Source organism: Phyllobates terribilis, unplaced genomic scaffold (genome assembly GCF_046119375.1).
Source record: "Phyllobates terribilis strain yellow unplaced genomic scaffold, ASM4611937v1 Scaffold_5__5_contigs__length_657084704, whole genome shotgun sequence".
Classification (NCBI taxonomy): Eukaryota; Metazoa; Chordata; class Amphibia; order Anura; family Dendrobatidae; genus Phyllobates; species Phyllobates terribilis.
In genome coordinates this window covers 491552424-491566962 of record NW_027362765.1, presented here as the reverse complement: position 1 = coordinate 491566962, position 14539 = coordinate 491552424, and the positions used below count along the sequence as shown (strand labels likewise).

At 48.1% G+C, this 14539-nt stretch overlaps 1 protein-coding gene across 2 annotated transcripts in view; it reads left to right on the top strand.

Annotated features, from left to right (window-relative positions):
• The window catches only part of SLC16A12 (solute carrier family 16 member 12), a 121896-nt gene that overhangs the window by 15625 nt on the left and 91732 nt on the right, over positions 1-14539 (top strand). The window contains exon 2 of one of the 2 annotated variants that reach the window (XM_073685530.1): positions 13130-13252. The exons of the other annotated variant lie outside the window; for it this stretch is intronic. The gene's annotated coding sequence lies outside the window, so the exon portion shown is untranslated. The remainder of the gene's footprint in view (positions 1-13129; positions 13253-14539) is intronic. 2 annotated transcript variants of the gene reach the window in all.

Genomic DNA, 14539 nt, shown 5'->3' with positions numbered 1-14539 from the left:
ATTACACTAACAATACTTATCACACTCTATCCATTAGACAGGCAAACAGCACAATGCAATACAATTCACATGACACAATATATACAGAGACGCATGATCTAATACACATGATGTGATTGGTGACTTCAGGCGTAGGAACACGACCGCTTAATCCACCACCCTCACACACAAATGTACCTATGCTTCTATATAACACCGAACTGGGTGGTTTGTAAAATTAATGATGAGATGCTGCCTTAAACTTTACATAGCAAATCGAGTATATTGTACCAACTGCAGCTCACATAGGCTGTTGGGCTCCACTTCTGCTCAGAGGCCTTCCGTGAGATTCACCTGTTTCCCTATGGCCAGTCTGAGCCTGCATAGGATGCATCAGTTGTTCCATTTTTGATCACTTAAAATTACATTGAAGTCAAAGGTATGATCCACGAGCAAAGAAATGTTGTGATGTTGATTACTCTAATGCCACGTTCACATGTACAGTATTTGGTCAGTATTATTATACCTCAGTATCTGTAAGCCAAAATCAGAAGTTGAACCGTCAGAGGAAAAGTATAATAGAAACACGTCACCACTTCTGTATTTATCACCCACTCCTGGTTTTAACTTACAAATAGTGATGTAAAATACTGACTAAATACTGAACGTGTGAACATGGCCTTGTGACACCCCAGGGGTCTGGTTGCCACAGTGATAGAGATATTATGTCTGAGAGCAGGTGGGAGGTCCTTTGGTCAGGGATCCTGTGCATGCCACACCTCCTGCCCAGTCTTGGGAGGGGAAGAACTTCCCCTGTATAAACCCGGGGCTGAGGCAGGGTGAGTCAGACAAGGAGAGTGGAGAAGAGAAGCAGCATAGGAAACAGCAGAGTTACAAGGAGTCAGGGGCTGGCAGCTACAGAGCTCGCCCTGACTAAGAAGATTCTTTACCGGACCCGGAGTCCGAGGCTGTGGGGACTAACTCCTACCCAGCAGCAGAATCCGTCGGGCAGGGGATTTCAGGTCCTCTGGCCCAGAAGCCCGAAGGCACGGTCACATGCGTGGGACCAGCACCGCCATCGTGGAGCGGAAGCCATTAGAAGGCCCCGAGTCACCGGCCATACGGGTGAGCACCACACGGTACACTCAGGGACGTGGGCTACTTACATCAGCTTCTAGCAAGGTAGCCAGAAGAGTACAGTCAGTTTGGGAGGCCTACAACTACGCCTGGCCAGGGGAGATCCCATCTGCTCAAAGACTGACCAGGCCCCGTTTGCTAGCAAGTACTCCGGGAGGGTCTGTCGTTGTTACCAGTAAAGACCCTGAACTACACCGTACCGTCTCTGAGTGGTTCCTGCTACCCCCATCATCCACGTCGGCTGCCCTGAGGCCATACCCCTCCCGTTGGGGGTTATACTATCACGCTGCACAATCCTACCACCGGCCTCAGCGGTCTGCCCTGCAGCAGCAGCTTCCTGGCTGCACTCAACGGGTGGCGTAGTCATCAACTATTTACTACTAATAGACTGCCGTCTAGTTTGACTCCCTGGGCACGGACCGGGTCACCGCCACGAGATTACAACCCTCCATGGATCCGGCTCCGGGTAAGCTCCCGCGTGCGCACCGCAGCGCGACACAGGCCCAGGGGCGCGTCAGCCTTACCAGTAATCAGATTTTCCTTAACCTCTACGACAGCACTACCACCAGTACTACAACTTAGGGACAGGAAACAACCTAGAAGTGTCTAATAGTATACTTCGGATTGGGAAGTTATCCTATGTTGATGTGTTAATGGTTGCGCTAGGGGGCTTGTCCATTAGCTGATAGCACTTACAAATGTGCTTCTGAAAAACTTTTGAGACATTGTGGCCCATATTAGGCTCCTGAAACTGTATCAAGATTTGGTTGTGCTTTCTAAAAGATCCAGGCCCTAATTCATTAGGACTGGTGTTTTGTACGCATGTCTTAATGAAGAGAGCTCTGCAGTAAGATGCACCAAATTCATTAAAGGGGTTGTCTGGTCAAAAGTGATAAGTCTGCTGTCACTCTGTGTGACTGCAGACTTATGAATCCCCCCAGTGCCGGCACTGTGCGCTGCTGGCCAGTCTGAGACCCGGTAACGGAGGGTTTGTATGTGTTATACATACCCCCGTCCATTCAGCGCCGCCTCACTCCATATACTTGTCATACACTACTCGCGTCCGACTAGAAGGTGTGGCCTCGCTCAATACAAGTGTATGGAGAGCGAGGCCTCGCCCACTGGCCAGGGGAATGTATAACTCATACATACCCTCCATTATCGGGTCTCATACTGGCAAATCCCTGCAGCCCACAGTGGGAAGATTCATGAGTCTGCTGTCCCACAGAGTGACTGCAGACTTATCACTTTTGACTGGACAGCCCCTTTAAGAGCCATGCTTCTTGCCTTTTAATGAATTTGGCTAATCTTCCAACTCCTCTGCAAGAAATGTTACTCCTGGCATAATTTATGCCACTATTGTGGAGTAAATTAAGATGAATTTGTCAGATGGCCTCCACCCCAGCTTTGCTCGATTTTAAAAAAGTTGGGGAAGCTGTCTGGGACTGGTGTAAAAATTCACAAAAGTTTTGCATGATTTTGATTTACACAAACATTTTGCAACATATCAAGCAGTTTTACCCCAGAAATAGTGCTTGATGATTCCAAAACGCTATCTGTGATTCCACCTTACTTACATAGGTTGCAAAAACATCGTTTCATCAAGTTCAACCTTTCTTGACCAGTTATACATTCTCTATCGCTAGATCATTTATAACCCACAATGCCATTAGTTGTGAGAAAAGCATCTGGCCCTTTTATAAATGCTGACATCGGATTTATCAAGACTACCTTTTGCAGTCGGACATTCCACATTCTAACTGCTCTAACTGTAAAGAATCCTTCCTATTTATATGCCAAAATCTCCTTTCTTCTACACATAATGAATATTCCCTAGTCCTTTTGTAAGTTCCTTGGAAGAAATAAATCATGTGCCAGTCCATTGTATTGAAGTTTTTTTTTTTTTTCCGGAATGGTGAACATGGTCTGTATTGTGTTGTGCAAGGTAACAATGAAAAATGTTAATTCGTGCCAAGTCTTGTTTGTTTATTGCAAAATCAGTCCTCTTGTAAATTGACCAAATCTAAAGGTGAGTGTGTCAGGGGATTACTTGGGAAAAAAATAACCGGACATCAGCTAGAGCAAAATACCCTCACTCTCCCTACCACCTCTCACCCATTCCTAGTAAGTTACAACAGTCTTATGAAACCATGGCCACTTCTCTATTTGTAAATGGGAATAGATGGAGCCCCCTATCCTCCCTCCGCCACACATTTTTACACTTCTGATGTAGAAGAATGATTATATAACCTGGGATGAGCCACCTCACTACATGGATCCCACAGCAGATGCCCTGTCTGCCTCTATGGTGTCCAGGCACACAGCCCACTTCTTTAACCCTAGAACGCATACCTGGGGCCTCGCAGGCCCGCCCTGTTAATTGTTTTCTATTTTCTGCAAGATTACTTTAGTTAGAATTTTGAAACTCTAGGTATTCCTCAGCTATATAGTTGTTTGTCATTTCCAATTGTTCATTTTTTTTTATGTTACAGGCATTTTCGGTATAACAACTTTTTTTTGAAAATACCCATTTTTATGGTCATGCGTTCTAGGGTTAATACTAATCACTTTAACCCCTTATAAGCATCTTCTTTAGCTTTTCAGGCTAACAAATACGTAAATAACTACGCATTATGGACCCCTGATCAGTGATTTCCCCCCTTTTTTATTGAGTTTTTTTTTTGGTGATTGCACATTTGTAGATTCAATGTGTACACAGATTACAAGAGGGTGAAGTAGGTCACAAGAATAGGACGGCATTTACAGTATCTCCGGGGACTACGCTCATGTTGAACTCTGAGCGAAAGGACGCGAAAGTTGCAGATCACACTATTTACCTTGGAAAGAGTTAAGCCGGACCGCGGGCAGTACAAAGCGCAGCACATGTGGCTTGTTCCCACAAGCAGCGAGAAGTCAGTCTCATTATCCTGTCAGCAGGGATAGACTGATGTCAGAGCAGGCTTGGATCATACTTTCTTCATGTGTTCCTGCCACAACTTTTAGGCTTGTGCATTGGCGAGGCTTACATGGTGTTCTTCAGGACCTGAAAAAACTGATACATGACCAGTATAGAAAAATATAGGATTTTCTATACACATTGTAAATATTCAGAATATCCCCCCATTATATTGACAGGACTAGGTGGTGTGGACTTGCTACTTCTTCTAAACAAGAACGTTCTTAGTCACTGACAGATAAAGACCTTGAAACACTTTGGCATAACAAAAGTCATGAGGTCAAAGTTTGCTAGGTGTCACTGCTACATGTCAGCACAATACAAGTCAATGTGGTCGCATTGCGACCCTGAGGGTACTGCGACCGCCACAAGCAAGTTGCAAAAAGTTCAACTGTGTCTGATTTTTTGAAAACTGTTCATCTCGATCGACAATACGAACCCATTGATTGGTATTGCACCCAGCAAACTTTAGCTGCGCGCCCAAAGTTGCCATGTAAAGCTAACCTTAGGCCATGTTCAGTATTTGGTCAGTATTTGACATCAGTATTTGTAAGCCAAAACCAGGAGTGGGTGATAAATACAGAAGTGGTGACGTGTTTCTATTATACTTTTCCTATGATTGTTCCACTTTTGATTTTGGCTTACAAATACTGGAGGTAAAATGCTGACCAAATACTGATTGTGTGAACGCGGCCTGAGGGTTACAAACTGGTCATTAGAAAGGGCCCACTGACGGATTCTCAGTTAGCTCATTCTGCAGCTAGCAGAAATACAGAAAGCCTGTGAAAGCCAAACAATGCAACATTTTTAATTAAAATGAAATGTAAAATTATTCTTGGCTTCCAAAAAATGTATTCAGGTAAAAAAAGAAAAAATATGGCACAAAAGCAGTCTATATTCTTTAAGAATAACATGTTTCCATTTGTAGCAGAACTGATCATTCTCATTCAGTTTATGTATGACAACAGTAAGGGTCAGGCTACATGTCGGAGTTATATTGAGTTATTATGTGGAGTCTCAAACATGATGTCACAGGAACGCAGCGCCGGCACACTGCTTCTATCCCCACCGCTATAACTTCTGTGAAAGAAGTGACACCAGTGCTGCCCCATGGCTTCTAGGACTACTCTCAAATGATTTGTCATCAGGGGGCAGTACTAGAAGCAGTGAGTGACACTAGCGCCGACACTGATGACGACTTGTTTGATGGTGGTGCTAGACATTGTGGAGCAGTGCTGTTGTCACTCTCTGCTTCTATCTTAGTCCCCTTCTTTCACAGAAGCTACGAAGGTGGAGATAGAAGCAGAGTGCTGGCGCTGCACTCACATCTCCCACAGCATCTGACGCGCCCCCTGGGCCATATTCTTTAGGGGGAATATCCGGAGCCGGATCAGATGGGAGTTGTAGTCTTCCGAGTGGCTGTGACCCGGTCCGTGCCCAGGGTGTCAAACTCAGTTGTATGTGGCAGTCCTACAGATGTTATTAAGTTCTTAATGTCGACTACGCCACCCGTTGTATTGCGGTCACTATGGCCGCTGCTGCAGCAGGGTCCGCTGAGGCTGATGGTGTAGGTGCAGCTTTTGGTGGTATAACCCCCAACGGGTGGGGTATAGCCTCAGGGGGTCAGGTGCAGAGGATGGGGGTTGTGGTGGTGCAGCATAGATGTTAAAGGAAGACAGAGTCGGGTTGTGCAGTTTAGGGTATTTACTCACTGCTGATGTTCCGGTCACTCCAGCTTCAAGTGACCACCCGAGCCGTGCTGCGTCCACCAGGTCCTGGATCCAGCCAACCCCCAAACAAGTCCGGAGCGTGACCCTGAGCTCTCCTTCTGTCCTTTCCTCTGGCCGTCCCCACTAGTGATCCACCCAGGTCCAGCTCCCTCGGGCCTTCTGTTGGGAGACCCTTGGCCTTGGGTTCCCTGACCCTCCACGTGGTATGCCTTCGGGGTGGATGTGGTGGGTGGCCGTGGCAGACGCTGCCCACGGCCTCCGGTCTCTGGCTAGGGTGTGCTTTTGCCCCCACCAGCTTGGGATCCGGTACCCTTTTGCCAACTCTTCACCCGCTGATGGACTTTGGGTTCTCAGAGTTCCTTTTCTGTTTCCCCCTCTGGGTCTTTCTTGCTTTCTCCTCTCTCTCTCTCTGGGGCTTCTCTGCTCCTCTTCCTGACTCTGACAGACTGACCCTGTTCTTTGATGGTGCCCACCTTATATACACCCTCTATGTGTGAGCTCAGGCGACCACCACCCAATGAGCTCCTATCTTTACCCAGGCTGCTCCCCCTATCTGCCCCTACACTACTTGGGATGTACCACCCCCCTCCCACTCCAGCCAGGAACAGACTCGGTCGTACCTGCACATTTCTAAGTGGGAGTACCGTCGGTCTGCTCCTCGGAAATGGGATGTGTGTAGTGCATGCAGCCTACCGAGCTCAGTTCCACACTCCATCCTTACCCGGGAGTGGAATATCACACCTCTGGGTTGAGGTGCAATACCCCTGTAGCAGCCGAATCCTCAGGGTGCTACATTCCCCCCTGGTAAATCACAGCACGTCCTCGGGCTGTAAGACATAAACATCCACAAAACATACAAATTTTTGCATAACCATATAAAACATATAAAACAACATATATTAGCAGCATAAAACATTCTCGTCGCCTCTGGCTCCTCCTCCGGTCACTGTGCAACGTGTGACCGGGTAAAGTGCGACAGTCTCTCTGGAAAACTGGTTTTCCTATAAAACCGGTAGGGGGCGCTTTAGGACGCGCAACTATTTACAGGGATATGGCCGCTCTCAGTCCTCGGCCAGGTATTGGGGAGGAATGACCGCTCTCAGTCCTCGGTCAGTGGGATTTAGGGGTTAATCGGGTAACAGTGTACACTTGCTGGTCCCAACGGGGACTATTTTTAGCAACAGCACAGTTTCAGTTTATGGTGCCCCGACGGGCAACTATATACAGCTCCTACTTCGCTGTACTTAGCGACGGCGTCCTCCTGCTCTTTCTTTATTGTTACCTTTGGCTCTAGTTTCAGACCCGTCCGGGTCCTCTTGTTCTTCCTCCTCACACCGCAGCTCTTCCTCCGTCAGACGATGCACATGGAGGGCGTAGGGTCCTTTGGCACACTTGTGCCGGGTGAAGGTGACCTCGTCCCCGATGTAAAGGTCACGACCTCTGTGTCCCTCCGGTAGGTGGGACTCAACGTCTCTCCTGGTCACGAAGACGTCGCCTAGGGTGCGGTGGTCTCGGATGAAGCCCCACCCATGCTGCATGTTAAACTTTATCACAGTCCCGGTGGTGCGGGGACTATGCGCTGCACGGGGGTCTCTCCTGGCCCGGCTCTTCTGCTCCGCGCTCCTTATTTGAGCTTGCTGTTCCCGGACCCGCCTCTCTCTCCGCTCCCTCTCAAAGTCCTCGAGCTGTTGGCGGCAGCACTCAGCACGCTCCGCTGCAGCTGCCCGAGTCTCTTGAGTGAACCCCATGAGATCTTCTCCGGTGGGGTCCCACTCGAACTGCGCTTCTGCTAGCGGGGGCGAGATCCTCTTTACGGGCTTTGGAGCCGGGATCAGGGGTTCATCCAGGGGTCTCTCTCTCCGGAGTCGGGGATGGTGAAACTCCGGTGGCCATATAAATGGCTGCCCATCCGGGCACGTGTGCTGGGCGTACAGGTCCTCTCCCAGATGCGGCACTTTAGGTCTTATGGGCGCGGTGGTGTTAGCGCCCGGGTTGCCCGGGCCTTGCGGCCAGGCCTGGGGTATCTGGAAGGTGAAGGGCACCGTAAGGACGGCGGCGCCCTGGGCTACTTGGCCCTGCGACCAGGCCGGGGGCTCCGCGGAGGTAGGGGGCGCTGTTGGTATTGCGGCGCCCGGGGGTACTAGGCCTTGCGACCAGGCTGGTGGTACTTCCTGCTTGGTCACGCCCGGGGTCGAGGCGTGTGACGTCACAGGGGTCGCGGCTCCCGTTTGAGGCCTAGTCTGCGGCGGTGACGTTGCAGCGACGGGCACGGCAGGATAGACTTCGGGCTCTGCGACGGGGAGCTGGGGCAGGTACGCGGTTTCCCGGTTTGGGGTATAGACGTCCCCTTTACCTGCCTCCACTCGTTCGGCTCCCTTCTCGGCGCCGTCTCCGGCCTTCAGTCCTCCCGCGCCATCCTCAGAGGCGGTCGGTCTCCTCGTCTTGGGTGGCGTGCTCCGCTGACAGGTCTCGGTCTGCTGGGCCATCTCACGGCTCCACTCCGCCAACGTCTCTCGCTGCACCCGGGCCATCCTCCTTGCGAGGCCCTCCAGAGCGGTCTGTGCACACTCCCGGTCTCGGGGGAGCTGTGCTAGGACCTCCACTAGGCCTAGTGGGGTCGTTGTTTCCAGCAGGCTCCTGACCAACGGGTCGGTGCTGCTCTGCTCTTCTACAGTTGTCTCCAGCAGGCTCCTGGCCAGCGGGCCGGTGCTGCTCTGCTCTCCCTCCTCTGTTTCTAGCAGGCTCCTGGCCAACGGGCCGGTGCTGCTCTGCTTTCTCACCATCTCCGGGTCAGCTCCTCCGATATTCTTCTCCCGGCTTCTTGCCTCCGGGTGCGCTCGCTCTAGACTGCTCCAGGCGACACCCATCTTTGTTCTCTCCTTTCGTCTCCTCCCCCTTCGAGGGCGGTCCCGGGGCCACTTGGTGACTGTCAGCTCCAGGGGCTGTTCTTTCACGCTGACAGACACCTCTAGCATCACAGTCTCTGTTGGTGGGGGCGGTTTCCACTTTTGGCGCCATTTTCGGTCCTGGCCCACGATGGGAGGCGGCCTCTCACCACCCTCTGGCACGCCCATAATGGCGTCCGCTCTTCCAAGGCGGGAAACCTTTGGAAATGGCGGGAATCGCTTCCCAGTGGCGGGAAACTCTGCAGATGGCGGGAAAAAGCTGTTAATGGCGGACAACCGGCGGGAATCGATCTGTGATGGAGTCCGATGGCATGGACCCTCCGGAACCGGCAGGAGACTTCTTTTTGAGGTAAACTTGCACTTTTCTTCAGGCACGCAGTACCCGGGTGTTGCGGGCACGTAATCCTGCCGACTACGCCAAAGTTGACGCGCCCCCTGGGCCATATTCTTTAGGGGGAATATCCGGAGCCGGATCAGATGGGAGTTGTAGTCTTCCGAGTGGCTGTGACCCGGTCCGTGCCCAGGGTGTCAAACTCAGTTGTATGTGGCAGTCCTACAGATGTTATTAAGTTCTTAATGTCGACTACGCCACCCGTTGTATTGCGGTCACTATGGCCGCCGCTGCAGCAGGGTCCGCTGAGGCTGATGGTGTAGGTGCAGCTTTTGGTGGTATAACCACCAACGGGTGGGGTATAGCCTCAGGGGGTCAGGTGCAGAGGATGGGGGTTGTGGTGGTGCAGCATAGATGTTAAAGGAAGACAGAGTCGGGTTGTGCAGTTTAGGGTATTTACTCACTGCTGATGTTCCGGTCACTCCAGCTTCAAGTGACCACCCGAGCCGTGCTGCGTCCACCAGGTCCTGGATCCAGCCAACCCCCAAACAAGTCCGGAGCGTGACCCTGAGCTCTCCTTCTGTCCTTTCCTCTGGCCGTCCCCACTAGTGATCCACCCAGGTCCAGCTCCCTCGGGCCTTCTGTTGGGAGACCCTTGGCCTTGGGTTCCCTGACCCTCCACGTGGTATGCCTTCGGGGTGGATGTGGTGGGTGGCCGTGGCAGACGCTGCCCACGGCCTCCGGTCTCTGGCTAGGGTGTGCTTTTGCCCCCACCAGCTTGGGATCCGGTACCCTTTTGCCAACTCTTCACCCGCTGATGGACTTTGGGTTCTCAGAGTTCCTTTTCTGTTTCCCCCTCTGGGTCTTTCTTGCTTTCTCCTCTCTCTCTCTCTGGGGCTTCTCTGCTCCTCTTCCTGACTCTGACAGACTGACCCTGTTCTTTGATGGTGCCCACCTTATATACACCCTCTATGTGTGAGCTCAGGCGACCACCACCCAATGAGCTCCTATCTTTACCCAGGCTGCTCCCCCTATCTGCCCCTACACTACTTGGGATGTACCACCCCCCTCCCACTCCAGCCAGGAACAGACTCGGTCGTACCTGCACATTTCTAAGTGGGAGTACCGTCGGTCTGCTCCTCGGAAATGGGATGTGTGTAGTGCATGCAGCCTACCGAGCTCAGTTCCACACTCCATCCTTACCCGGGAGTGGAATATCACACCTCTGGGTTGAGGTGCAATACCCCTGTAGCAGCCGAATCCTCAGGGTGCTACACATCCATTACCCAGGATCCAGGACATCTTCAGATGGGGCAGTGATGCAAGAAACAAATGAGAAACTGCAGCGCTGCCCCCTGTGATGCCCTGTTCCAGGAGGGATGCCGCAGGGAGTGAGTGCAGCCTCAGCCTCCTGTGATGTCACATTTGAGACTCCTCTCAAACAAAACGTTAAACGAAGTACAGTAAAAAAAACACATTTAGGGATTAGATAAATAGGTAGAAGTGTAGGGAATTGTCTAATAAAATTCATTACAAAAGTGGTTAGGGTATAAAGATAGAGAGTTAGAAAATATATTTTAGGTGCTGGACCACCCCTTTAAAACTATTGCTTTTTGCAGAGGATTGTTGAAGCCTAATGCTTAATTCCTCAAAATAAGATAGTCACAGACAAGCTTGCCTTCTGTATGAGAACTATTGCGATTGTAACTACGTTAGCTGTTCCAAAAGTTTGTAAGCACTTGTGCCTCTCTGTGAGTGAATAAAAAAGAACTTTAAATGGCCACTGGACTTGTCCTTGGCTCTTGAGGAGGATGGGGGGCATTCCAGCCACTAGATATTTAAAGGGGTTCTCTAAACCAGCTTTGAGTCTTCTTACAGACAATGCCTGGATTAGTTATAATTTTAATTTTCTATTTCCTGTGAGACACAAATCCCTCGGCTCGATGTGTCCGAGGGATGCAGTGAGTGATAGCTCAGCAGTCCAATAGATGGCAGGGGCGCACTGGGCTGTCAGTGCTGTGAATGGGATATATCAGCCGCCCAATCAGGGACTGGAGCGTGCTGACTATCCTCATGTTAATTAGGGATAGTTCAGCCACCCAGTCAGGGGCTGGGGTCTACTAGGCTTTCCCCATGCAAATTTAGGATTGCTCAGCAATCCAATAACAAGCTGGGCCTCCTCCAGGTTTTCCATTTCAGGGTGATCGTCTGGCTGGCTGGCAATGGTCACACCATAGTCAGTCATAGCTTTTCTCTGTGGAATGCCTAACTTGTGCTTTAGTGTTCTGTTGTTCTGATCTTCCGCTGCCTGACCTTAGAACTTGCCTTTGACTATTCGTTTGCTTAGCCCCTTTGTCTTGATCGGCACTGTTTTGGACTGCTGACTTTGGACCATGACCTGTTTACTCTTTTGTCTTGCCCTCTGCCTTTGACGTACACTTTTGGTATTTGACCCCGGACTTCTTGACTCCTCTGCCTCACGGCTTGTCAGTGAAAAGTGACAACACTATGATTCCACAGAATTTCTTGTGGAAACAACGTTGGAGGGATGAGCAAGAAAACCATAGTTTGTGGTTTTCAGTGTGGCTTTTGAGTCAAATAATAAAAACATTTCTTTAAGAAAGTTGAACACCAAGCTGAGAAGGTCTTATTGCAGATGTCTCTGACAACAAGGCACCTGACCTGTGGCTAAATGATTTTTCCACGCAGCCACTATTTTGTAAAAAAGCAGTGAAGATTTACCTTACTGGCACTTTGCCAATTATGGAAGATTTTGTAACATATAAAACAAGGAATGTGGAAAAACTGATCTGTATTCTAACAGTTCAGCATTCTTCAGTGAATTGTAGCATCTGTGTTAGAAAGTTGGTTGTCAAAGCGCCAACAATGGAGATTAATATTTATAGCATTTTAGTGAATGTCAAAGAGATTGTTCAAACAAGTCTGAAAGGCAACAAAAGAATTTTTCTTACCTGAGGAGTTACTTGACCTAATGTACTGATAGCAGCACAAAATAACCGGCATGTAAGCAATGGATATGTGGTCAGCTAGTAAAATGCAGCTTCATTATATACCATGACTAAGCAAGTACAAAACTGTACAGCTCGTCCAACTGCTGTCTACAGAAAAAAAACTGCTGGGGCAGCAATAGTATCCACCAAGGGAAACTAATTCATTTTATTGGCTAGTAGCCATTTGCAAAGCCACTGCAAAAAGTGAAGAAAAATGCCACTGTAGCCATAACCTGAAGGTTTCAATCCAAAGTGTTTAACCCACAACCATCACCATCTAAAGCAGCAAACGGTACATGCAGCACAAGCCTTTAAAAAGTAAATTCAATTTTAATTTTTATTCCATAAATCAATAGTACGCATGAAAATAAGAAACTTTGTAATATATCTTATCAGAGAAATCTTCTCTCTCCTTCTGGACAGATCTATTGCTCTCAAATCATTAATATAATCTGTATTCAGTGAAGATAGATCTTCCCATTACTAAGATAGGAGATGACGGTTAGTGTTTTTAAAATTCTATGCAGATGGGAGGAGCTAGAGAAACAGACAGACATTCCGATGCAAGTTCCCTTGAAGCGACAGTTATAGTTCTCCATAGAGCTTTATAACCACCAACTGTCATCTCCTTTCTCAGTAATGAGATCACTGTCTGTCACTGAAGACAGATTCACAGATTCTCAATTCACAGGTAAAATCTGTATTCAATGAAAACAGATTTTTACATTGAGATAGGAGATGGCAGTTGGTAGGATAAGATTCTATGTAGTAGGAATTGTGGGAGGAGCTCTGTCTTAAGCTCCTCCCTTCTCCTCCCCCTGCAGAATCTTATCAGTAGCAGCTGCCATCTCCTATCTCAGTAATGTTACAATCTGTCTTCACTGAGAAGACAAATTGAGAATTTTCAAAATGAATGATCAGTCCTGGAAGGGAAAGGACTGCTCTGATATATTACATTGGTTTTTATTTTCATATGTTCTATTGATTTATGAAATATAAATTGAAATGATGGTTACGCTTTAAACACAATTTAGTAGATTATATGTACATCCTAAAACCGCATTTTTTTCCTCTTCTAGATGTAAAAGCTTCAGAGCTGAAATCTCAAAGCATTCCTTGCTGGTCAATGTCGGCAGATAAGGTCATCTGCATTATAAGGGTTTGTTCTGCAGTTCGGCAGCTGAAAATTCCATTCTATACAGGTGAATTGGGCTGATTGTGCAGCAAGCGCAGGGATTTCTGCTAGCCACATTCAGATAAATGAGACAGTCGTAAAAATGTTTCGACTGTTTGTTTCCAATAGCAACAAGCAGAACAGTGAATTCCGTCCTGGATTATAACGCATTCATATTTGCCTTTGAGACACGTCATAAATATAGTGCAGTGATCCGCTCCATAATATGCACATTCAGATTTCAACTGATCATAGGGCTGAGAGTTTAACGTCAACCGAGCTCATCAGGATCCAGTTGTATCCGCCGGAAAACCGATTAAGCTTTACAGTCACGGCTCCGTTATACACAGAAGCCATGACACTAGTGTGAATAAAGCCCAACACTGGTTTACATGATGCAAGATCACCAAGAAGAACAATTGTAAATGTCTCCTAAATCAGTAAAACGCTTGTACTGTCTGTACCCAACATGTGCTGTATATCTCCAAAAAGGCTTGTTCTGTGTCTGTTCTTCCTGACCTCCGGCTATTCCTCTCTGTCTTACTTATTAGATTACTAGGTATCACATTTTATACCCTGTACAGTAAAACCGTCCGACCTTGTGCTGATACCGATGTGAATTAAAATTTAAACAAATTTCCAGAATATGCCAGGACCTATGGAAATTTACAGGAGTAACCAATGGGGTTATAGCTTTCCATTCTGACGAAAGAACAGTCTGTCCTCAGTTACTGATGAGTCTTTACAACATGATCCTACCTGAAATCATTGCCCGGGCTTTACTGCATAAGGCCACGTTCACACGTTCAGTATTTGGTCAGTATTTTACATCAGTATTTGTAAGCCAAAACCAAGAGTGGAACAATCAGAGGAAAATTTTTCACCCACAATTTTTCACCCACTCCTGGTTTTGTATTACAAATACTGATGTAAAATACTGACCAAATACTGATTGTGTGACCGTGGCCTAATACTGATGGAAAGCAATAGATTAACACTTGTCTATTGGGAGTCGCTTACAAATAGGATAGTAGGTGTAGTATGAACCCCTTCCTGCCCCAGCCATATTTTCTTATTTTATTGCTTTTGTTTTTTCATCATTGCTTTCTCAGAGGCATATATTTTTTTTAATTTTCCATTGACAAAGCTGTATGATGGCTTGCTTTTAGTTGGGTTCGTTTTCACTCTCATCGTGGCTGTGTTCCCATGATGCACACGATCTCTGAACGCCATGTGCCATAGGTTGCTGCTTTATAAACAGGGAAATAACATTATTCCCCGTTTATAAAGGGAATAATGCATCGCTACATCAGAT